The sequence below is a fragment of the Lissotriton helveticus genome, chromosome 1_2 (genome assembly GCF_964261635.1).
Source record: "Lissotriton helveticus chromosome 1_2, aLisHel1.1, whole genome shotgun sequence".
NCBI classification, from domain to species: domain Eukaryota; kingdom Metazoa; phylum Chordata; class Amphibia; order Caudata; family Salamandridae; genus Lissotriton; species Lissotriton helveticus.
The window spans coordinates 51,420,613-51,445,480 of record NC_136058.1 but is presented as its reverse complement, the minus strand read 5'-3'; positions in this window follow the sequence as shown (position 1 = coordinate 51,445,480).

Sequence of the window (24,868 nt, the reverse complement as noted above, 5' to 3'; positions counted from 1 at the left end):
GTCACTTTTAGAAAGTGGAAATTGATCTGCTTTGTATGCCTTACAGACTGCCTCTAATACATGTTTGGGCTGGCTGACAGCTGCACTTTGTGCATTCACTCCAGACAGCCACAAACACAGGAAGGCTAGGTGTGGCTGAGTACCTCTCTAGATATATCTGCATTCTGATGGCCCTTCCTGGGCAGGAAGGGAGGAAGGGCTAACACTTACACTTCAATATGTACTGGCCTTACTCCACACCAAGGAATGATTATCCCCCACAGATAGCCAGGCAGACCGGACTGGTTTGAGAGGGATACGTGTTCACTTTAAAATCACTTTATGAAGTTTTCCCCACTTTAAAGGCATGGTTGAACATATATTACAAGATCTTGGCCTAAACACTTGTGACCAGGTTAGAACCTTTAATTCCAATGCTAATTGACTTGGATCAAAATGGGTTTGTACCAGCGTGCAACACCTCCCTTAACTTTTGACACTGAAATCATCTACTAGAAGACTCCCCACAGCATTACCATGGGCAGGGTGGATAGTGCTGGACCTGGAAAAGGCCTTTGACTCGTTGGAAAGGCTAGTCCTGTTCAAGGCACTGCTGTGATTTTGCATTGGATCCCATTTTCTGAGGCTAAGACAACTATTATATGCATACCAGTTGATTAGAGTCAAAACCGCCTCCTCTATATCTGAGTTGATACCAGTTGGCAGTGGTACCCGACAGGGCTGTTCTCTCGCCGCCTGCTCTTGTCACTATCGACGAAGCCACTAGATGTGGATATCCAGAGACAGGGGTTGATTTGGGGCATTCAGCTGGGTGATGATCTTCGTGCTGTCTCCCTCTTTGCTGATGATCTCCTTATATACCTCAGAGATGTACATAATGTTCCCGATGAGATTGCTGAATTGCTGAGCTGCTTTACTGCATTGTCTGGTCTCCGCATCAACTGCGCAAAGTCATCTTTTTTCCCCTTTACACCTTGAGCGTCAGACTTATTCCTCTTTACATCTGGCATTCGGGAGTGCCTATACTCTGGCAACCCAGAACATTTTGGTTCTTCGTTCTGCCTGTGTACCAATCCTCTAAAGATTTATTTGATGGCAGCCTTGCACTCACAGCTACATCTGCTATAACTCACATGACCTTTTGGCGGATGCTGCCGTTTTCAGTAATGGGCCGGGTAGCCCTACTTCCCCAATTTTTCTACAACTTCTTTAATCAACCAAATTTTCCAGGACCTTGAAAAAAGACCCAGGAAATTAATCTGGAATTCTGGGGGCTGCAGGGTAGCACTGGTGAAACTATGCTCGCACTTGGAGCAGGAGGGTCTGGAGATGCCAAACCTAGAGAAATATTTTCTTGCCTCTCAGTTGCAATGGGTAGCCGAATGGCTTGCTGGCCTGCAGTTCACTGACACAGCCACATCTGCAACTGCCCTGTCTTCACCCCCTATGAATCATTAATAAGTGAATTTGAGTTACCACCAGGACAGTTCTTTATGTACAATTCCCTGATGGTGACTTTGTCCCAACTTTGGGGCGACCTAGCTAGTGAGCTGTCAATTTAGTTAGTAGTAAATTGCATGCATGTTATGTGGCTGGGTAGGAATTTAGTACACTGGCTGGCTGCCTCGCTACTGTCCCAGTCAGCACCCATGCTTACATAACTACAACCCACTGGGAGGATGACCTCACCCATCCTTGTACAACCAAGGAATGGGCGGGAATCTTGGGGAACTCTACATACATACCATATAATATGAGGTTTTGCCTCACACTATTTTACATAGTACAAAGGGCCTATCTAATCCTGCCAAAATCAATAGCTACTTCCTCTGTGTGGATGCTGCATGCCCCCGCTGCACTCTAGTGGGCACGGAACTCCTTCATATGGTATGGTCATGCCCCTTCCTCCATACTCGCTGGTGCGGGGTCACTACTCGACTTTCAACATGCACAGAACACCCTACTCTGCATACATGGGAAATCTGCATACTAGGCCTATTCCCCAGGACAAAAAGGAACCAGATAATCTCTAGGCTCCTTGACCTGGGCTTCCTAACAGCCAAGTGCCTTATCATCAGGTGGTTTAAGTCCCCAGATCCCCCATCATTTGAGGCATAGACCCGATCTTTTCTTGTGTGGGCTCAGGTGGAGAGTGTGGTGCAGCGTAACGAGGACAAGTTCGGATTTCACAAAGACCAAGCAGCCTCCAGCTTGGACACAATTTTGGTGGGGGTCCACGTGCTTTCACAGGGAAGTGATGTGAGCGATCCTGATACATAATGACCTGACAGTAACATTGTGGATCTCTATCATGTATAAGGACTGGTGCTCTACACCATAGCCTTCCCTGTCTTCCCTACCCATGCATAGATAGTATCTATCAAAAACATTATCTGCACTTACTGGCATGCTAGACATCTCACTGAATAGACTGAGTGGGGGCAAGCTAGGTAGAGGTACAGGGACATAAGGATACAGGCTCCAAATTTTATTGCTGTTGTGTTTTTTCATATAATGCAATCTTTTCTACTCCACAGCGAAGGCATGAACTGATGACCATTTTAGGAGGCATGCAGAATGTTTGAAGCCCTAAACTGGTAACCACTCTATGGATCTTCATGCAGCAAATGTGACACATAGAATTAATAAACACCTCTCTGATTTATTATCATTACTTGCACCGAATCATACATTGAAATGTTGTGATGACCTTTACATGCATTGACCGAGCTGTACAAGAGATTCAAATCTGGCTGCCCTTGTTGAACATGCTGTATACAAAATACATAAAACTTCAATCAAAAAGACTTTAAAAAAAAGAAAAAAAGAACTAGGTCTCTGGCCCCCCTCAAATCAGACATTTCTGGGCCTACAACGGAAGCTCTGCCAGAAGAACTGCAGTGCTGCTCAAATGACTGCTTTCCTCTTTCTTGCCCTGCTGCCTGCCTCTGATTCTGCTGAAGGAAAGCTGATTTCTGCCTTCTTCCAAGTGATCATCAAGGACTTGTTGGCTTGCCTCCTGTTGCTAGAGACTCAGGGATATCAAGGTTTCTAGCCCGTCTCATGTGCCTGGCTCACTGGAACGGGCTCAGACACATGCAACATGAACTTCAATGCATCTTGTCTGCGTGTGGCAGAACCGGTGCATCTACCTGCTTTCAGAAGTAAAATGGGCACTGCGCCTCAGAACCAGCGCTTTTTTCCAGAGGTCGACACATCAGAGAGCATTTAGCCACAGCTTGGAAAGATCAATGCATCCCCTAAATTGTGTGGCAGAATCCGGTGCCTCTCAACTCTGGCACCCGTCTTTGGAACTAACGCATCACTATCACTGTGTAGAGAAGATCAACACATCCTGCTGTTTGTGACCAGGAAAGGTGCTTTGTTCACCCGGCCTATTCACCTGACCCTGTGTGGGTCCTGTAGCCATCTGGCGCTCCATAGCGGTCGGACCAAACATTGACTTTGGCCCGGTCCGGAGTAACTTAAAATAACCTTTATTAGTGCTACTTGCTTCTTAGAACTTTACTTAATTTATTTGTTCAAAATTCAATATCTCAACTTCTATACATTTGATTTTCATTGCTTTGGCTCTTTTTTATTTATACAGTCGTACTTTATTTTTCTACACAGTTTTGGAGTCTTTTTGTGGCATTTTTAATGTGTTACTGAATGAGTTATCGGACAAATTATTTACACATTGCCTTTCACGTTAAGCCTGCCTGCGCTGTGGCAAGATATCAGAGGGTGAGAACAGCATAATTTACATTGTGTTGCGACTTACTCTGACTAGGATTTTGGTTCCTACTTGGACAGGGTGCATAATGGTGCATCCAGAGACCCAATTTGTGTTTTTTCAAAATCTGCCTTTGTTGACTCTTTTGCTTTTTCCGAATCCACTTTCAACCTACCTAACTGCCTGTGGTTATACCTGCAGAAATGGAATTTGAGCTTATCAACCTAGAGAGCTACAATTTGGTTGGACTCAAGCATTTCTGTAAGGAAAGGGAGCTTCTAACTAAGAAAATCACCAAGATGTTGAAGCTTCAGAAATCTCTGAGGTCCTGTGTAAAGGCTCACAAGTTGCTGACAGCAACAGAGTATGGGAATAAAGAGGATGATATGGAGAAGCAGGAGCATGCCTGGATTCAATCCAGGAGATACAGCACTCGGGGGAAGGGGATGACTTGCTTCCAGAGTTAGAATTCCCTGCCAGAGCTTAGAGCAGTGTGTCCTCACAAGGTTTGTCCCCGGTGGAGATGGCAGAGAGTGAGGCTGAAAGAGAGTTTAGACTGCAGATAGCCAAGCTCAAAATGGAGGAGAAAAATATGAGCAGAGAGAGCCTTGGCGGAAAAAGAAACTCACCATGGAGAAAAGGATAATGGCCCATGAGTTAAGTCTCAGAGAGCTAGACTTAAGAGTTAGGCAAGCAGAGTCAAGCAATAATGGTGACAGCATACCTGCAGTACCCTCTGGAGGTAAGAGGGATCATATCTCAAAGGATCATATCCTGAAGCCTAACTTTTTTTGTGGCAGTTTCCATTGACAAGTTGTTTGAAGCCTATGAGGTTGCTCTGTAGATGCATAGGGTTCCTGAGGAGACTTGTCAGGCCAGTCTCTGGAGGCACATACAAAGTGAAGGGGAAGCCCTTCTGGCACTAGAGAAGAGAAATTTTGAATATTGAATGAATGCACATTTATATTTCTGATTGATTGGCTAGTGTGTGCCCTCTGTCGCTGAGTGAGGTTGAATGAGTAGATTATATCTGTGTATGCATTGTAGGGTGAAGTGCAGTGATGTGAATTATCACAAAGGGCTGTATGATCGGTTTCCAAGAGAGCACATGTTCAGTAATTGTTTTTCAGAGCTGCACCAACATCTGATTAATAATAAGGTAACTGACCTTAGGGGGCTTGCTAAGGATGTGGACCACTGGCTTACCACCTGGGTCCACAAAAAGGTATCTCAGGGCACTCACACAAGGGTTGTCAAGGGTCCCATCAGAAGTAAACGCGGGGGAGAAAAACTTACAAAACAGGAATTCCCTAAAGGCCCCCAAAATAATTTCCAATCGAAAAGTGAAAAGTCCCAGTGCCAAAGAGAAAGGGGTTCTATGATAAGCAGACAGGGAGATCAACCCTCAAGTTTACTAAATGCTACAAGTATGGACACTCTAAGGGTGACACCAAATGTCCCAACAGAATGCAGCACTCCACCTGCGGGCAAACACCTCGGTTGGAGAGTGTAGTGCTTGGGGAGGAGGTGGTCCCATTTAGATTGGTAGAGAGAACAGAAATTACCTTAATGTCGCTAGGAGACAGAGAGATGGTGCCAAAAGCCCATATGGCTTTGAGTACTTCTAAGTACAGGCATTGGATCACCATTAATGGGCATAGGATGGAGGCCCTGAGTAACATGGGAGCCAGTATGACTTCTATGAGGTTTCATCTGGTGTCCTCAGAGCAGGTTGTACCTATTACATTCCATCAGGTCATAATCTCAGCCAACCATGGGAGTTACTAGCCACCTAGTGGCTCTAATTCCCTTGTGTTGGGAGTCTCAGATTCTCTGTATGTGCCTGTGAGCCCTGCCATGTCTGTAGATTGTCTCTTGGGCAACTAACTAGAGCATACTATATGGAAGGAAGTGTAGCTCAGGTCACACCAGGAAATGTTAGGCTTGCCTGAACTGAATGACCACAAGGCGCATGGCTGCTCAAGAGGGAAGTCAAGTAAGCCTGAAGCCTGGAAAAATGGACCATGCAGCTGCCAAGAAGAAGAAGAGAACGAGGCATAGGAAACCAGCCCCTGTAGTTCCAATGGTCCAAGTTGATGGAGTGCCTGAGGAAGCCACCCCTGAGCCTAATGGGTAGGACACTGCCATATAAGAGACCTACCTGAGCTTGCTGGATGGCAAGTTGAGGAAGAGCCCATCAGGAAGGAATTCTGCAGTGTGCAGAAAGCATGCCCATCTCTAGAATTCTTTGGGCAGCAAACTGAGGACCAGGTTGCAGGTGATATATCTGGAGATCACCTTATCTATTGGGAGAGGGACCTGTGAGCCTAAGGATCCAGACCTTGGGGCAACCTATGTGCTGGCGTTACCTCAGTGTTACAGGGCCTTCCTACTGGAGTGAACTCATGACATACCCCTGGCAGACCATCTGGGGCAGGACAGGATATTTGGCAGGCTTGACCACCCACTTCTATTGGCCCTGGATGAATATAGCCTTAAATGTATTCTATAGGTCCCACCAGCAGGAAAGGAGGACAGAATCTGAAGGTTGCCCTGGTTTCCTTACCTGGTATTGGTTCACCCTTCACCGTTATTGGCACTTTTGACCCCATAAACGTCTTAGCCAATAGGTTCATCCTGGTTTTGGTAGATCATTCCAGACGGTATCCAGAGGCCATCCCTGGGAGGTCCGTGACTGCACCTGCGGTGGTTAGGTCCCTGAAGAGTATTGTTACCCATGTGGGGTTCCCCAAGGAAGTGGTGTCTGATTGAGATACAAACTTCATGTCATGAAGTCCATTTGGGATGAGTGTGAGGTAACTTACAAGTTCTCCATATTCTATCACCCCCCCCCCAATAAAGATGGAGAGATTCAGCCAGAAGCTCAGGGGCATGACTTTGAGCCTGCTTGAGCACATGCAGTATAAGTGGGATATCCTCTTACCATGTCAAATGTTTGCCTATAGGAAGGTGCCACAGAAAGAGGTTGAGTTTAGCCCATTTGAGCTTCTCTAAAGGCACCCTTTTAGGGGACCTCACTGCCTTGTGAGAGATGGGCGGGAGCTCTCAGCAAATACTCTCACGATGTAGTCAGCTACATGCTGGCTCTCTGCAACCAGATATAGCACTCTGCAAGAAGGTGAAAGACAATCCTGAGGCAAGTCAATAGGTAATGAAACTCTGGTACGAACAGAAGGCCACTCTGTTTAAGTTTCAACATGGCCAGAAAGTGTGGGTCAGTAGAACCCCTGAACCCCAGATTTCTCCAAGACCGTTGGACAGGTCGATATGCGGTGAAGAAGTGGAAGGGGGGTCACCTATCTGGTGGTTCTCAAGACCCCAGTTTGGGAGGTGTGAAGTCACCATGCCCTTGGTGACAGATGACAGAGTGGAAGAGGAAAGTGAACCTCTCCCTGACATCCTGTCTGCCCAGGGTCATGATGGGTCAGTAGAGAGTGTTGAACTCTCCCCTACTCTGACCCCAGAACAGCAGAGAGACTGTTGCTAGTTACTGGGACTTTTCTTCTCTGTTCTCCCTCACCCTTCGGCTCACACAGTTATTTACCTATGTCATTAATACTGGAAAAATCATTCCTGTCAAAATGGATAGGCTGTCGGATAAGCTGAGGGCTAGTATCAAGACTGAAGTCTTCAAGATGCTTGAATTAGGTGTGATTGAGCCCTACAATAATCCCTGGTCCAGCCCAGGTTTGCTGATTCCTAAAGCTGCTCAACTAGGAGCCAGCCTGGAATTTAGGGTCTATGCAGACATTGAAAACCCAATTCCATTGCTAAGACTGACGCCCACCCCATTCTTCGAGCTGATGATCTCATAGACAAGCTGGGTGCTGCCAAATACTTCAGTACTTCTGATCTCACAACAGTGTACTTGCTGGGTGCTCTGACTGAGGGGGGCAAAGGAGAGGTCAGAATTCTTGAACTCAGAGGGCACTTTCAGTTCCGAGGGAGAGGCCCTTTGGATTAAATAATGCCCCTGCCACCTTCCAGAAGTTGGTGAATGGAGTCCTGCCCCTGGACTGCACAGCTGTCTTAATTTCCATCTTGGCAAAATACCTGTACCTTCTCCAGGAGGTGCTTCAAAAACTGCAGCAGGCGGACCTGGCTAGTAAGACCAGTAGATAACAGATATGGGCCTCATTGTGGGCAGGGGCAAGGTGCAGCCCCGCCAGGCCAAGATTGAGACTATTAAGGCCTGGCAACCCCCAAAATACAAACTTAGTTGAAGACCATTCTCAGTCTTACAGGAGGCTACTAAAGAAATATGGCACCATTGTTGCCCCCTTATTTGAGCAGATTTATAAGAAGCATCCAAAAATGGTGATTGGAACAGAAACCTGTCAGAAAGCCTTTGACTCCCTCAAGGAAGCCATTTATACAGCACTTGCACTCAAGGCTTCATACTTCTCCAAGGAGTTCATTGTGCAAAGAGATGTTCCAGAGCATGGTGTAGACCAACATGTAGCCTTCATTATCAGAAGGTTATATCCCCTGGAACAGAGGTGGATTGATATTGAGAGGAAGGCCTATGCTGCCTCTGTGCACTGAAGAAGCTGAGACCATATTGTCTGGGACTCAGGCAGGCCAAAGGCACCTTATATGGCTCATGCAAATGAGAGGTGAGAATCCCAAGATGTTGAGGCGGTCCATTTCCCTACAGGGAATAGACTTTATAGTGAAACACCATTCTGGGTCACACCACGTCTCACTGTTTATGGTCTCTTCAAGTTCTTCCACCTTAGTGATGAAAACTCCCAGGAGGATGGGCAGTTCTCCCCAGTTTCAGCTGGGGCATATATGTTAGACCTGTCAGCCTTGGGGTGGTCTTCCCCCAAACTGTTTCCCTTACTTCTCCATTTTTGCTGATCTTGTTTTTGTTAACATCAAAACTCTGTGCTCCTTACCACTACTAACCAGTGATAAAGAGTGTATGCCCTCTCTTTTAATCATGGTGACATTGGCTTGCTCCAAATTGGTGCATTTAGTTTACTTACAAGCCCCTTGCAAAGTGGTACTACATGTTCCCAGGACTGTTAAATTAAAAGTTACTAGTGGGCCTGCAGTACTCATTCTGTCACTGCTAGAAATTGGGTTTCTGGTTGGCTAGGGTATGCACCTAAGCCAGGCAGAGCCCACCACTCTAGTCAGGGCAAGTAAGTTACACACCAAAGATAACCTGTTCTCACCCTCTGATAGCTTTTCCCAGAGCAATCCGACTTATCAACAGAGGCAATGTGTAAAGCATTTGCACTACACACTCACACAGAAAAAAATGAATACACTAGAGATGAGACTCCACACAAAGGTATATAAAAATATAGCATATTGTACATAACATAGAAATAACAACATAAATCATAAATACTGTGCATAATATTCAACTCCAGATTTCGCACTTGACTTGTTATCATGACAACGCAAGAATAAAAACAACATACATTATGACATCAGTACATGACATGCAGCAGTTAGGTTAGGGGCAAAACACATAAATCTCCAAATATCACAACTAGTACATAAATCACAAAATATCTCCATATACACATCAGCAAAAAAAGCTCATATAGGCACAGGAACACCTGCACTCCTATTAGTAGTGTTACTGTAGTCTCTGTGGGTTTGGTTGAAAAAGATGGGTTCGCTGTTATAAAATGTATGCCGCAGGAGCACAAGTGAAATAGTAATTTTAGCAAGTCCCTAGATCAAAAAAATGGGGCCCTCCATCAATGTCTCATCCAGTCCTTACCACTTTGAGTGAGTACCCTCTTTGTGTGTCCTCAAGGAAGGGGGAGCACACACCTCAAAAGGCAGAACTCGTTGGGTCCCCATGTGTAAAATTACCTAGTAGCAGCTGCCCGCAAATGTGTATTGCAGCTGTAGAAAATCGCTCCTCAGTACTTGCCGGGGTCTCCCGCAGGGAGTGCGGAGGCCTCGCGTGGCAATGCTGTGGGTGAGGCTAGCAATTGCCATGGCAATCCTGCTTCCAGCAATGCGACGGCCAGTTAACAGAGCTTTTTCCTGTAACGGGCTGCTGCACTTCAGGCTGGGACAGACTAACTGCTAACCACATGCTAGACTTGGAAGACTGCTTTCACAAAGCCACGAATTGGGGTTGGACAGAGGGAATAAAATTCTCCACACAAGCTGTTCATGAGCAAAATACAAGGGGGGAATCTTTCGAAATCCTTATAAACCCCTGCAGGAACAGTGTGGGGGCCTGCCACAAGTCCCTGGTGAAGGTATATGAGAGGGTCCCAGACCAAAAGCATAGAAATTTGTTATCAATCACAAAATTATTTAATTAGAAACCAAAACAAATGAAGGTGCTGAGTGTTTTTATTGTCACTGCACCAAAGGACATTCAATGTTCGAAGAATCATAAATATAGTACACAAAGTTTGGCGCGCCCACAGGGGGGAGGGGGGTGAGTGAGGGAGGGGATATGCTTCAATTAGTTATACATCACTAGTCAAAGGTTCTAAAGACATAAATTCAACATTTAAAACATGATTGTCATAGATCCACAAAGGTGAGGTCAAGAAACAACACACATGTCCAACAGACCAATTTACATGAAAAAGAGACTCCCGTAATGATTATTATTATCAAGAATAGGGTGGGGAGTTCTTGATTGTAGAGGGTGGTCTACGTTTCGACCCAAAGGTGTAGGAGTGTAGATCCTTACTCGCGGGTCTTCATCAGGACGTGAGGAAGGGGGGGTGAGTATTGTGGGGCTTGTTCCTAGGCACAAAATTAAAACACTAGATTACTTGAAACGGTCTCAAAAGAGTCCCGACATAGTCATTCACCATAACACCCAGATGGGTATTTTTTGAAAGGAAGAACAAAGGGTTTTAGGGGGGGTTTTAACTTATACTAAGGAGAACTACGGAGAACCCAATTTAGAAAATTTGGGTTACCTGGCGAGGCAGGTAGAGAAGAACGGTCTGCCCGTTAGGCGTTAGCCGTGTTCAAACAGTCCTGTTTTCCAGTGCGGTGTGGCCTGGAAAGCATAATGGAGAGACTGGCATTAAGATTAAAGATTTATTGAAATAAACGGGAGCCAACCAATGGGCACAATGGTCTGGAGCGTCAACAGAGGAGACATACCTTATTAAATTGACACAGAGGTGTAGATCATGCCATAATGCCTGGCGTAATTTTAAAACAATTCACTTTACGGTCGTGCAATATCTGAAAAGACATCGAAATTGAAAGCGGGGTTTTAATCATCTGTAAGGATGGATTTAAACTAGGGGGCACATTATTATTATAGGCACTCACCCGAAGTGGAAACTTTTCAAGGTAGGCTATTGTGCTGGCGTCTTGGCGCGTCTTCTAAATAAGGCTAATAGTCCCCGTGTCAATGCGCTCAAGGGAAACTCGTCAATCATCTGTAAAACACCAAATGTGGGTGTTTGAAATAAACGCAAGAATCGACTTTAAAGAAAACGGGTTCGGAGCAACTTCTAATGTAAGAGACTGACCCGAGATAAACAGGACAAAGCCTAATAGCCGGCGTCTCTCCACATCTGGCGGCAAACTAGGAAGTGCTGCCTAGGTGACCGGGATAGCTTTCTAAACTCGTGGAAGAAAGACTAGCGTGTTGCTAGGAGACCAAAGTGGCGTCCAAAGTGAGATGTTTGGAGAAAAGACTCCATATTAGTTTTATGAGGGGAAAAAAACCATCAACAGAACAGGACTATTTACAGAAAAAAGCTGCTAGCTCAACATGGTTTATATTAACACGGTCAGACAGTGCACGCATGATTGCCAGATTTTTATCAGTGCTAACTACCCTTAGGAAAGAAAGGAATCGCGGACCTGCCAGGCATGGCGGTCAGGCGTGTGATGTTCCGAAAAGGATTAAACAGGAGAGCAATCTTGCAGACTATTAGGTCCAACACAATTATATCAACAAAGCGTCTGAACAAAACAGGACTATTTACAGAAAAAAGCTTGCTAGCTCATCATGGTTTTTTTATACACATCACGGTCAGCCAGCGCACGCATGATTGCCAAATTATTATCAGTGCTACCAACCACTTTGAAAGAAAAAAGTCGCGGACCTGCCAAGCATGGCGGTCAGGCGAGTTATGTTACGAAAAAGGGATTAATCAGGAGAGCATTCTTGCACACTATTATGTCTAACATGCACATTGCTGATTATAAGAGAAAGGGTAGTCGCGAACCTGCCAAGCATGGCGGTCAGGCGTACAATGTTCCTCATGATAGTCATACATTCATTTTAGCAAAATTGTATTACCAGTATGACATTATAGTCAACCTTTGGGGGTGGTACTCTATTAGTGCGGACCTGCCAAGCATGGTGGTCAAGCGTTCATAGAGCATCATAACCACTCAGAAAACTCAAAGAATGAAGGGGAGGGGTCAGGTGTTGTATTAGTCATCTGTCCATAAATTGATCAAAAATCACAGTATTGCCATTTGTGCAAAACTACTCTCAGATTCATTCAGACCCAGGGTGACAGAATCAAAAAATCGGATCCATTTTATCTCCCTTACATTAAGGACCGGTTCTACACTACCACCCCTCGTGCCTAGTTTGACCTGTTCCAAAATAGTCCATTTCAGGCTCTCAGGGGGGTGATTGTTTGAATTGCAGTGGTCAACCAGAGGGGCACCTGCGACCTTGCACCTGACGCGACTGCAATGCTGCAGGAAGCGTACTTTGGCTCGTTGTTGCGTCTGTCCCACGTATATCAAGTCACAGGGGCATATTATACAATATACCACATTGGTGGAGTTACAGTTCGTATGAGACTTGAGAGGAACTTGATATTGTTTGTGGCTGAAGATCTTCGTCTGAATCGTATTTGGACAAGCTTTGCAGGATCCACAGCGATAGTGTCCTACAATTGGCGGAAGATTCCACAACGTGGCAATTGTTGGTGCCTCAGGGGTCATGAGGAAAGAGCGTACCACGTGATCTCGAATGTTCCTTGCCTTTTTAAAGGCGTGAAGGGGCGGGCACTCGATATTGAGGTCCTCAGATATCAGATTCCAGTATTTGTTGATGGTTTTCTTCACCAGATTACTTTGAGTGGAGAAAGTAGTTACACAGATGATGCGTTCCTCCTTATTGTTCAATTTCTCTCCTGGTTGTAGTAAAGTTTCCCTGGGATTGAACCATGCTCTTTTCATAGCTTTCTTGACCAAACGCCTTGGATATCCACGTTCTAGTAGTCTGCCCATTAGTATTGTAGATTGGTCCATGTAGTCATCCTTCCTGCTACAGTTACGGCGGATCCTCAAAAACTGACCGAATGGGAGGTTATCACGAAGGCCCCTAGGGTGATGGCTGGAGTACAAAAGTAGGGAATTTCTCTCCGTCGGTTTCCTGAAGAGGGTAGTTTGAAGGGTCTCATTATCCACAAAGATTGTTAAGTCCAAAAAGTCAATGGACTTCTTATCAAATTTGATGGTGAATTGTATATCAGGAGACCTATCATTGAGCCAGGTAAAGAAGGTGGTGATTTCATCCTCGGTTCCCGACCAGATGCAGATGATATCATCTATGTATCTCATCCACATGTGTATTTGAGATCTAAATGGGTTGGCCTCGGTGAGTATGAAAGTGTCTTCGTACATGGACATGAAAATTATTGACGAGTTTCCCTTGAGCGCATTGACACGGGGACTATTAGCCTTATTTAGAAGACGCGCCAAGACGCCAGCACAATAGCCTACCTTGAAAAGTTTCCACTTCGGGTGAGTGCCTATAATAATAATGTGCCCCCTAGTTTAAATCCATCCTTACAGATGATTAAAACCCCGCTTTCAATTTCGATGTCTTTTCAGATATTGCACGACCGTAAAGTGAATTGTTTTAAAATTACGCCAGGCATTATGGCATGATCTACACCTCTGTGTCAATTTAATAAGGTATGTCTCCTCTGTTGACGCTCCAGACCATTGTGCCCATTGGTTGGCTCCCGTTTATTTCAATAAATCTTTAATCTTAATGCCAGTCTCTCCATTATGCTTTCCAGGCCACACCGCACTGGAAAACAGGACTGTTTGAACACGGCTAACGCCTAACGGGCAGACCGTTCTTCTCTACCTGCCTCGCCAGGTAACCCAAATTTTCTAAATTGGGTTCTCCGTAGTTCTCCTTAGTATAAGTTAAAACCCCCCCTAAAACCCTTTGTTCTTCCTTTCAAAAAATACCCATCTGGGTGTTATGGTGAATGACTATGTCGGGACTCTTTTGAGACCGTTTCAAGTAATCTAGTGTTTTAATTTTGTGCCTAGGAACAAGCCCCACAATACTCACCCCCCCTTCCTCACGTCCTGATGAAGACCCGCGAGTAAGGATCTACACTCCTACACCTTTGGGTCGAAACGTAGACCACCCTCTACAATCAAGAACTCCCCACCCTATTCTTGATAATAATAATCATTACGGGAGTCTCTTTTTCATGTAAATTGGTCTGTTGGACATGTGTGTTGTTTCTTGACCTCACCTTTGTGGATCTATGACAATCATGTTTTAAATGTTGAATTTATGTCTTTAGAACCTTTGACTAGTGATGTATAACTAATTGAAGCATATCCCCTCCCTCACTCACCCCCCTCCCCCCTGTGGGCGCACCAAACTTTGTGTACTATATTTATGATTCTTCGAACATTGAATGTCCTTTGGTGCAGTGACAATAAAAACACTCAGCACCTTCATTTGTTTTGGTTTCTAATTAAATAATTTTGTGATTGATAACAAATTTCTATGCTTTTGGTCTGGGACCCTCTCATATACCTTAATCAATTACCCAGGTCCCATCGACTACATGGGTCCAACCCCTCTATTTAAAATATACTTCGAGCAGACGCTGGTCTGCGAGGTTCTTTCTTTCTTAAATCTAATCTCTACCCTTGTTTTTGGAATTTCTCAAATTCATTTCAACCACTATGGTTGATAAGGAGGTCCTATCTTATACTGAGGACTACATTAAGCAATTTCTGTCAGACTCAGCGAATAGCTTCTTGTCCTCTACCACCCCTGCCATTGATTTTTCTCTTAATGACAAAGTTAATCAACTGGAACGTTTAGAGAAAAAACTCATCAGAACCAAACTTCATGGACATTTCTTAGCGCAGTGTCTACAATCCAACATTATTCCTGTGGGCTTACAGGTTAAAGTCGAACCTGCAATTTTTATTGACGTTCCCAAGTTCCGAGAGGGGTTCAGTTTTGTCGCGAACAATTGTTCGCGACATTGGATGGTCCTCGGCATTGAAACAGCCAGTGAACAAATTGCCATTCTAACCAAGCAAATAGCGGACCTTAAAGCCGAGATAAGTGGGGATTCGACTCTTACTAACTCCAAAGAGGCATTGACAAAATTGGTGGCTACCCTACAGGATTTTGAAACCACCACAATAAAGAAGAAACTCGAAAAATTAGCCCGCGATGTAAAGTCGTATGACAAAAAAAGAACATATCCCTACTTGCAGGACGAATACTACAGACAAGACAACCAAGGGAGATTTACAAACCGGGGCCGAGGATCCTACCGAGGCAGGCGTAACTTTACTACCTTCTCAGACTCCTCATATAGTTCAGGTGAGGATTCTGACAGAGCCGGTCCTAGCAGTGCATACGGATACCAGGATTCCTACGGTCCATCTTACCAACCCCCTTTTTTAGGACAGGGAGGATGGAGACCCCCACGTGGCAGAGGCAACAACTGGGACAGGGGCACTGGCAGAGGCCAATTCAATGCGGGCCAGGAGTGGGACTCCGGGAGGGGAAGAGGCACGAAGCAGGTGAGCTTCCCCCAAGAGGAACACGGGGAAAGATCCACCCGCAGGAAGAACTACAGATGGTAGAGAACTCCTCCCCTGTGATCAACATCTCAAAGTACACTCTCAAGGAGGATGAAACGAAAGTGTTAAGCCGTGGACTATCTTTTGTGCCCACCTCTATACCAGATCCTTTCAACACTGTGGTCGAACTTCACAGGTTCTTTAGGAAGATACGACTTAGATACTTTTTCAAGGATAAGCCTTATCAACCTTCCTCTTCAACAACGAACCTAAGGACGCCATCTACATTTGTACCATCCACGTATGCCATGACCCATCGTATTTTGGCATACGAAAGTCTAGTACTACGCGATGTAAAGACAATCCTGGAAGACAAGAAATTTGTTAAACACAACACCAGCAGAGCTGAGAAGTTCGCGCTCAAATCTCTAAGGGACAACACTGAGATTATTGTTAAACCCGCAGACAAGGGCGGTGCGATTGTAGTCCAGGATCGGGATAACTATACCAGTGAAATTCTGCGACAATTGAACGACGGGATCAGCTACAAACAACTGGGTGGTGATCCATCCAAAGACCTTACGGCTGAAATCCTGAGGGTCACACAAGACGGTCTACAACAAGGGTTTCTTACAGAACACGAATTTCAGTACCTGAACCAGAAGCACCCGCGCCTCCCTACCATCTACACTTTACCAAAAGTTCATAAAGATCTCCAACAGCCCCCGGGACGGCCAATCGTCTCTGGATGTGGATCCCTGCTGGAACCTCTCTGTAGGTATATAGATTTTTTCCTAAAACCACTGGCGGAGTCTACAACAACATATCTGAGGGACACTACTCATACTATCAACTTGATCGATGGACATCCATATGACTCCACCCGAAACCTCTTGGTAACATGTGACATTGTGTCACTGTACACCAGCATACCCCAGGAGGAGGCTCTTTTGGCAATGGCTATTGCACTGGACACACGGGAGGCACCTGTCCGGGTACCCACATCATTCATCATTCTATTGCTTAAGATTGCAATGATGAGGAATTTTTTCATTTTTCAGAATTGCTTTTATCTTCAGACCAAGGGTGTGGCGATGGGGGCGGCCTTTGCCCCGGATCTGGCCATAATTTTCATGTCCATGTACGAAGACACTTTCATACTCACCGAGGCCAACCCATTTAGATCTCAAATACACATGTGGATGAGATACATAGATGATATCATCTGCATCTGGTCGGGAACCGAGGATGAAATCACCACCTTCTTTACCTGGCTCAATGATAGGTCTCCTGATATACAATTCACCATCAAATTTGATAAGAAGTCCATTGACTTTTTGGACTTAACAATCTTTGTGGATAATGAGACCCTTCAAACTACCCTCTTCAGGAAACCGACGGAGAGAAATTCCCTACTTTTGTACTCCAGCCATCACCCTAGGGGCCTTCGTGATAACCTCCCATTCGGTCAGTTTTTGAGGATCCGCCGTAACTGTAGCAGGAAGGATGACTACATGGACCAATCTACAATACTAATGGGCAGACTACTAGAACGTGGATATCCAAGGCGTTTGGTCAAGAAAGCTATGAAAAGAGCATGGTTCAATCCCAGGGAAACTTTACTACAACCAGGAGAGAAATTGAACAATAAGGAGGAACGCATCATCTGTGTAACTACTTTCTCCACTCAAAGTAATCTGGTGAAGAAAACCATCAACAAATACTGGAATCTGATATCTGAGGACCTCAATATCGAGTGCCCGCCCCTTCACGCCTTTAAAAAGGCAAGGAACATTCGAGATCACGTGGTACGCTCTTTCCTCATGACCCCTGAGGCACCAACAATTGCCTCGTTGTGGAATCTTCCGCCAATTGTAGGACACTATCGCTGTGGATCCTGCAAAGCTTGTCCAAATACGATTCAGACGAAGATCTTCAGCCACAAACAATATCAAGTTCCTCTCAAGTCTCATACGAACTGTAACTCCACCAATGTGGTATATTGTATAATATGCCCCTGTGACTTGATATACGTGGGACAGACGCAACAACGAGCCAAAGTACGCTTCCTGCAGCATTGCAGTCGCATCAGGTGCAAGGTCGCAGGTGCCCCTCTGGTTGACCACTGCAATTCAAACAATCACCCCCCTGAGAGCCTGAAATGGACTATTTTGGAACAGGTCAAACTAGGCACGAGGGGTGGTAGTGTAGAACCGGTCCTTAATGTAAGGGAGATAAAATGGATCCGATTTTTTGATTCTGTCACCCTGGGTCTGAATGAATCTGAGAGTAGTTGTGCACAAATGGCAATACTGTGATTTTTGATCAATTTATGGACAGATGACTAATACAACACCTGACCCCTCCCCTTCATTCTTTGAGTTTTCTGAGTGGTTATGATGCTCTATGAACGCTTGACCACCATGCTTGGCAGGTCCGCACTAATAGAGTACCACCCCCAAAGGTTGACTATAATGTCATACTGGTAATACAATTTTGCTAAAATGAATGTATGACTATCATGAGGAACATTGTACGCCTGACCGCCATGCTTGGCAGGTTCGCGACTACCCTTTCTCTTATAATCAGCAATGTGCATGTTAGACATAATAGTGTGCAAGAATGCTCTCCTGATTAATCCCTTTTTCGTAACATAACTCGCCTGACCGCCATGCTTGGCAGGTCCGCGACTTTTTTCTTTCAAAGTGGTTGGTAGCACTGATAATAATTTGGCAATCATGCGTGCGCTGGCTGACCGTGATGTGTATAAAAAAACCATGATGAGCTAGCAAGCTTTTTTCTGTAAATAGTCCTGTTTTGTTCAGACGCTTTGTTGATATAATTGTGTTGGACCTAATAGTCTGCAAGATTGCTCTCCTGTTTAATCCTTTTCGGAACATCACACGCCTGACCGCCATGCCTGGCAGGTCCGCGATTCCTTTCTTTCCTAAGGGTAGTTAGCACTGATAAAAATCTGGCAATCATGCGTGCACTGTCTGACCGTGTTAATATAAACCATGTTGAGCTAGCAGCTTTTTTCTGTAAATAGTCCTGTTCTGTTGATGGTTTTTTTTCCCCTCATAAAACTAATATGGAGTCTTTTCTCCAAACATCTCACTTTGGACGCCACTTTGGTCTCCTAGCAACACGCTAGTCTTTCTTCCACGAGTTTAGAAAGCTATCCCGGTCACCTAGGCAGCACTTCCTAGTTTGCCGCCAGATGTGGAGAGACGCCGGCTATTAGGCTTTGTCCTGTTTATCTCGGGTGAGTCTCTTACATTAGAAGTTGCTCCGAACCCGTTTTCTTTAAAGTCGATTCTTGCGTTTATTTCAAACACCCACATTTGGTGTTTTACAGATGATTGACGAGTTTCCCTTGAGCGCATTGACACGGGGACTATTAGCCTTATTTAGAAGACGCGCCAAGACGCCAGCACAATAGCCTACCTTGAAAAGTTTCCACTTCGGGTGAGTGCCTATAATAATAATGTGCCCCCTAGTTTAAATCCATCCTTACAGATGATTAAAACCCCGCTTTCAATTTCGATGTCTTTTCAGATATTGCACGACCGTAAAGTGAATTGTTTTAAAATTACGCCAGGCATTATGGCATGATCTACACCTCTGTGTCAATTTAATAAGGTATGTCTCCTCTGTTGACGCTCCAGACCATTGTGCCCATTGGTTGGCTCCCGTTTATTTCAATAAATCTTTAATCTTAATGCCAGTCTCTCCATTATGCTTTCCAGGCCACACCGCACTGGAAAACAGGACTGTTTGAACACGGCTAACGCCTAACGGGCAGACCGTTCTTCTCTACCTGCCTCGCCAGGTAACCCAAATTTTCTAAATTGGGTTCTCCGTATTTCTCCTTAGTATAAGTTAAAACCCCCCCTAAAACCCTTTGTTCTTCCTTTCAAAAAATACCCATCTGGGTGTTATGGTGAATGACTATGTCGGGACTCGTTTGAGACCGTTTCAAGTAATCTAGTGTTTTAATTTTGTGCCTAGGAACAAGCCCCACAATACTCACCCCCCCTTCCTCACGTCCTGATGAAGACCCGCGAGTAAGGATCTACACTCCTACACCTTTGGGTCGAAACGTAGACCACCCTCTACAATCAAGAACTCCCCACCCTATTCTTGATAATAATAATCATTACGGGAGTCTCTTTTTCATGTAAATTGGTCTGTTGGACATGTGTGTTGTTTCTTGACCTCACCTTTGTGGATCTATGACAATCATGTTTTAAATGTTGAATTTATGTCTTTAGAACCTTTGACTAGTGATGTATAACTAATTGAAGCATATCCCCTCCCTCACTCACCCCCCTCCCCCCTGTGGGCGCACCAAACTTTGTGTACTATATTTATGATTCTTCGAACATTGAATGTCCTTTGGTGCAGTGACAATAAAAACACTCAGCACCTTCATTTGTTTTGGTTTCTAATTAAATAATTTTGTGATTGATAACAAATTTCTATGCTTTTGGTCTGGGACCCTCTCATATACCTTAATCAATTACCCAGGTCCCATCGACTACATGGGTCCAACCCCTCTATTTAAAATATACAAGTCCCTGGTGAGCACTAGGACACTCACATAGCACAGAGACAGACAGCAGGCCAGAACATCAGTTTACTTTAGCAGAGTAGCGGTCTCTCCAGCAGCCCATCAGGCAAGCAGATCAGAACAATAAAGCAAGTAGTCCCAATGGTGGTTTCTTCTGCCAGCACAGCAGTCCTATGGCAATGTGCAGTTCATAGAGACAGCAGCATCAGGTTACATGTCCGCACAGTGTTTAGAATCATGGGTTAGAGTCCATTTACTTATGGTCATAAATGTCTTTGATGTACAGGGTGACTTCACAAGACACCTTAGAAGTGCACAGCAGTCCCTTTCAACCCAGCCCTGGCTCCAGACATCAGTAGGTGATACATCAACCATATGTATGAGGGCAGGACACAACCTATACAAATGTAAAGTGTGAACATCATCTTCCAGCACAGATGTGGATTGTAATCAGGCTGCCAAGCACATAGTCTTTACTATTTCTACAATAGTAATATAAAATCCAACTATAACAGTGAGTAGAATTATCACAATTATTCTAAACATGCCAAACATGGCAACACAACTCCTTTCTGAACAGGAATTACCACTTAAGTATTTAAGGGACTTCCCAATGCTAGCCTATGAGAGGAGTAGTCCTTACAGCAATGAGAAACAAAATAGGCTGTTTGTCACTACCAGGATATGTCACTCATAAAGGCACATGTCCTACCTTTTACTTACACAGCACCCTGCACATAGGGCAACCTAGGGCCTACCTTAAGGGATAGTTATGTGTAATAAAAGGGGAGTTTAAGGCTTAGCAATTAGTTTTAAATGGCAAGTTCAAGAGCCAGTACATTGTGCACACATGCCTTGTGGTGGCAGGCCTGAGGCAGGTTTTAAAGGCTACGTCCATGGGTGGCATAAGCAGTGCTGCAGGCCCAGTAGTCACTTTTAATTTACAGGCCCAGGGTATATGGTATACCACATTACAATGGACTTATAAGTGAATCAAATATACCAAACAGGTGTAAACCAATTATACCATGTTTAGAGGAGAGAGCACATGCACCGTAATACTTTTCAGCAGTGGTAAAGAGCCAGCCAAAAGAAGGTCAGAAAAAGAGGAGGACGAAGGCAAAAAGTTTGGGGTGACCCTTCAGAGCGGGGCTTCTTCCAACACATACCCATATCTCTCTTGTCACAATGTTTAATGTATGACAATGACTTTACATTACATTAAATTACAAACCAAAAAGCCTACATATGTAGGAAGATTCCCTTTGTCTAAGTCGTGCAGTTTTTTCAAGCCAGTTAGAAAGATCATTTGCTTGAAAGATTAACTAATAAAAGAAAACAGATATTTAATAAAATATTTTACAGGATCAAAGGAGATTTGCAGTTATGTCTTGCATAGAACTAAAAGAGGATTCTGTCTCCAAAGAGTCTGCTACTGTTTTTGTGAATACAACTGAGCTTTATGCTCTTCAGAGGGAGATTATGGATTTGTTTGATACCAATTGTAGTCTACACTGCAAAAATGTTTAAAGGGAGATATTCTTCTCTGACTAATCCCTGTTGTTCTGAACCAGAAAGCCTCTTGGACATCAGTGCAGTTAATACTCAAGTTGAGTTCTTTAAGTTTAAGCAAGGCCCTATATCACTAAGCATTTCAAATTCCGATGGTCGTTTCGGAAACTCTGAGGCACTTGTGACTTTTTGTGATAGTTTCACACTTTGGATTTTGAATGGAAAGTTAAGTTTTTCAAAAACTGCTTTGGTATGCCCAACCAAGCACTCAGATTTTCCAACACTTTTACTGGAAGTCCCTAAAATAGATCCATAATCATTGATTCGCAACAAAACATCTTGGAATACATTTTAGAAAAAAAATTAGTAACATCATATTACCTTAGTTTTAAAAAACCTGAAAGTTGCCTAAAAATCAATGTCTAAAACCTAAAAAAGGGTGGATGCTTTTAATGACTATCCATGTGACAGTTCTCCTTTGGCTTAAAGATATTGAGTAGAGAACAGGAAGAAGAATACATATTTTATTGTTCACCCTCTTTGATAAAACTCATGCATAGATTTAGCTTTCTAAAACCATTTCATTGCTGTATAAACTTGCAAATGTATTCAGCATCTATGACACTCCCAGTTTATATATAAAGAACATATGTGGCTCTTTCGCATTCTTGGTCTAGCCTTTTATGTCTGATACCTGTATTCGTTTAGTATTTATAGATCACATCTGGGAAATTTCTTCTAAAATATAGGACCTTTTTGTTAATAGATTTCCCTACACAGCAAAGCAAACGAATAGACATTTTTGCAGCACAAATACATTCATATTATTGAACTGAAATCTGCAGCCTCTAACATAAACTGATGATTTTTGTGCGGAAGAATTCAATATTTCTGGTGACTCAAACCAATGTGGCAACACCTAATAAAATCATAATTAGCTACATTTTGTCTGTTCTCTGTTGTAAAGATTTATTCCGGACCCAATATGGACTCCATTAGATATGGCATTTTAGCTAGTTCAATATCCAAGGGAACATATTCCCTAATAAGTAAATGGTGTGAAATAGCTGCGCTTGTCTCTTTTGTACTGTTTTTACTATTCAAGACATATATTGACTTTCGATGCACAGACACTCTTGATGCACTACACACATCTTGTGATGAAAAAACACAGTCAACTTTTCCAAGGCTATGCACATAAACTTGTGCTCTGTCTAACTGGTCTTTTGTTGCAATTTTATAGGTAACACATTTTTGCAGTTTCTGCAAGCTTGAACGTGGACAAACTAGAATAAATTAATTGTTTATAGGACCTAATTTAGATTTTTGGGGGATGGGTTTGATGGAGCAAGGTCTCGGAGAAAAGAGACTTGCTCGGAAGCAATTCACTCGTTTAACTCACTAACAAGTTAATAATAAAAGTTTTGTGGAAACTAATACGCAATCACACAAACATTTTTGGGTTAGTGAAGCTTGTATATGGATGTACTAACGCAGATAGCATTGAAGAAGGACTAATACCTTAAATAGGCAATCTGTTTTGCGCATGCGTCAACTACATCTACGTAGGATGACGAGTTAATGCTTAGAGGGAAATTCTGGCACATGAGCAGAAGCCAATATTCATTCGTCTTGAAGACTCGCATGCATTGCACTTGCTTATTCGAAATTAAAGCAAGCTATTTTACTAATGCTAATGCAGGGATAAGTTTAATAAACAAAATGGGATAGAGTAGAAGTGGGTGGTATGCAGTGCAAACACTTTATCTGAGAAATTAACACCTGTCTTTTGACTTTTATTATTAGTGCGTATTTGGGCCTTTCTTGCATAACCGAATGAGCTGAATGACGCAAAGCCTGCGCATGCTCACTGAGGGAAGTCATGAAGGGCATGACAAAGCAGTGAAAGGGAGCCAAAATCGAGTGGAACTTCATGGGAACAGGATGGTGCAGAGTTCAACTGTGAAGAGTTCTATTCATCATAATGTTTAAATGTTTCAATATTGATACAAGTCGGGGTTGGGTTTACGGACAATGGTTTAACTGAATTTTGGGACATGTAAGCAAGGTGTGATGAAGACCCCCCTTTGCCTGCCCAATCAAATTTCATATTTTCCCAATATTGAAACATTAATGGGTGGAACATACAGAATGAAAGGTATAATTAGGATAGCTTTAGTTAGTTGGAGAAGCTGGTGGCTGAGAGCTGAGCAGAGCGGAGATCTGAGAATGCTGGGGAGAGAAGCTGATGCTGTGAGATACTGAATTGCTGATGAAGAGCTGATTGCGGATCCTGAAGCAGAATTGTATATCCTAATTTAGTTGAGTTTGATTTGAAGATTGCGGAAGAATCTCAAAGAGGAAGAGCGTGTCAGAGAGGGGTGCGGCGCAACCGTCGGCATCTTAGAGAGGGTAACTATATTGTCCTAATTCCTGTCCTGAAGTCTTGGTCTCCTGAATCTATCTCTGGAGACCCCCATCAGCCCTTTGGCCACGGGGTTTATCTTCCACACCATCCTTGGTAATTATACATTTTCTGTTAGTTGCTAATGTTCTTGATCTTTTCTCTCTGTCCTCTTTCTTTTCGGAATTCATTATTGCATGAGTCAGAGATAAATGCATTCTATTTATTAATTGAATTTTCTCTCCTAGGAATGATGGTGACTGCACTGTATTGAGATTGTTCACATGCATCTAAAAATTTAGATAAAGATTTAAAACTTCTTGAGTCTGGGGTGAGTCAATTAAAGTATAGAATAGTTAGTTTATGTTAATTATCAGCATCAACTAGATTCAACTAAATGTCCAATGACCAGAGGAAAGAAGGGTTAGTTAAAAATTGAACATAGGTATTGAATAAACTAATCCTAAACAGTTTGTTAAAGTTTATAAAACGTACCCCCTCAGCGGTATAACCACTGTGAGTTTATGGGCCCAGGTGAGTATATGGTAGTGGAATATCTGTTGTTGGTGAACCGCTGGATCAGGTTACTCTGTCACAACAGTAACGGGTATCCCGTTCACCCAAATATAAAACCCTGTATGTCCAATGGGATTTATATTATGGCAGATGGAATATCCTTTATCCTTTCACTTTGTGACAGAAAAACCCATCTGCCAAAATGTAAATCTGGCCCCAAATTCTTACTACCCCTGAGACAAGGAGCCGAACAAGAGCACAAGACTGATTTACAGATTTTTTGGCAAAGAAATTAAGGGGCAAGTCGCTCTTGCACCACACA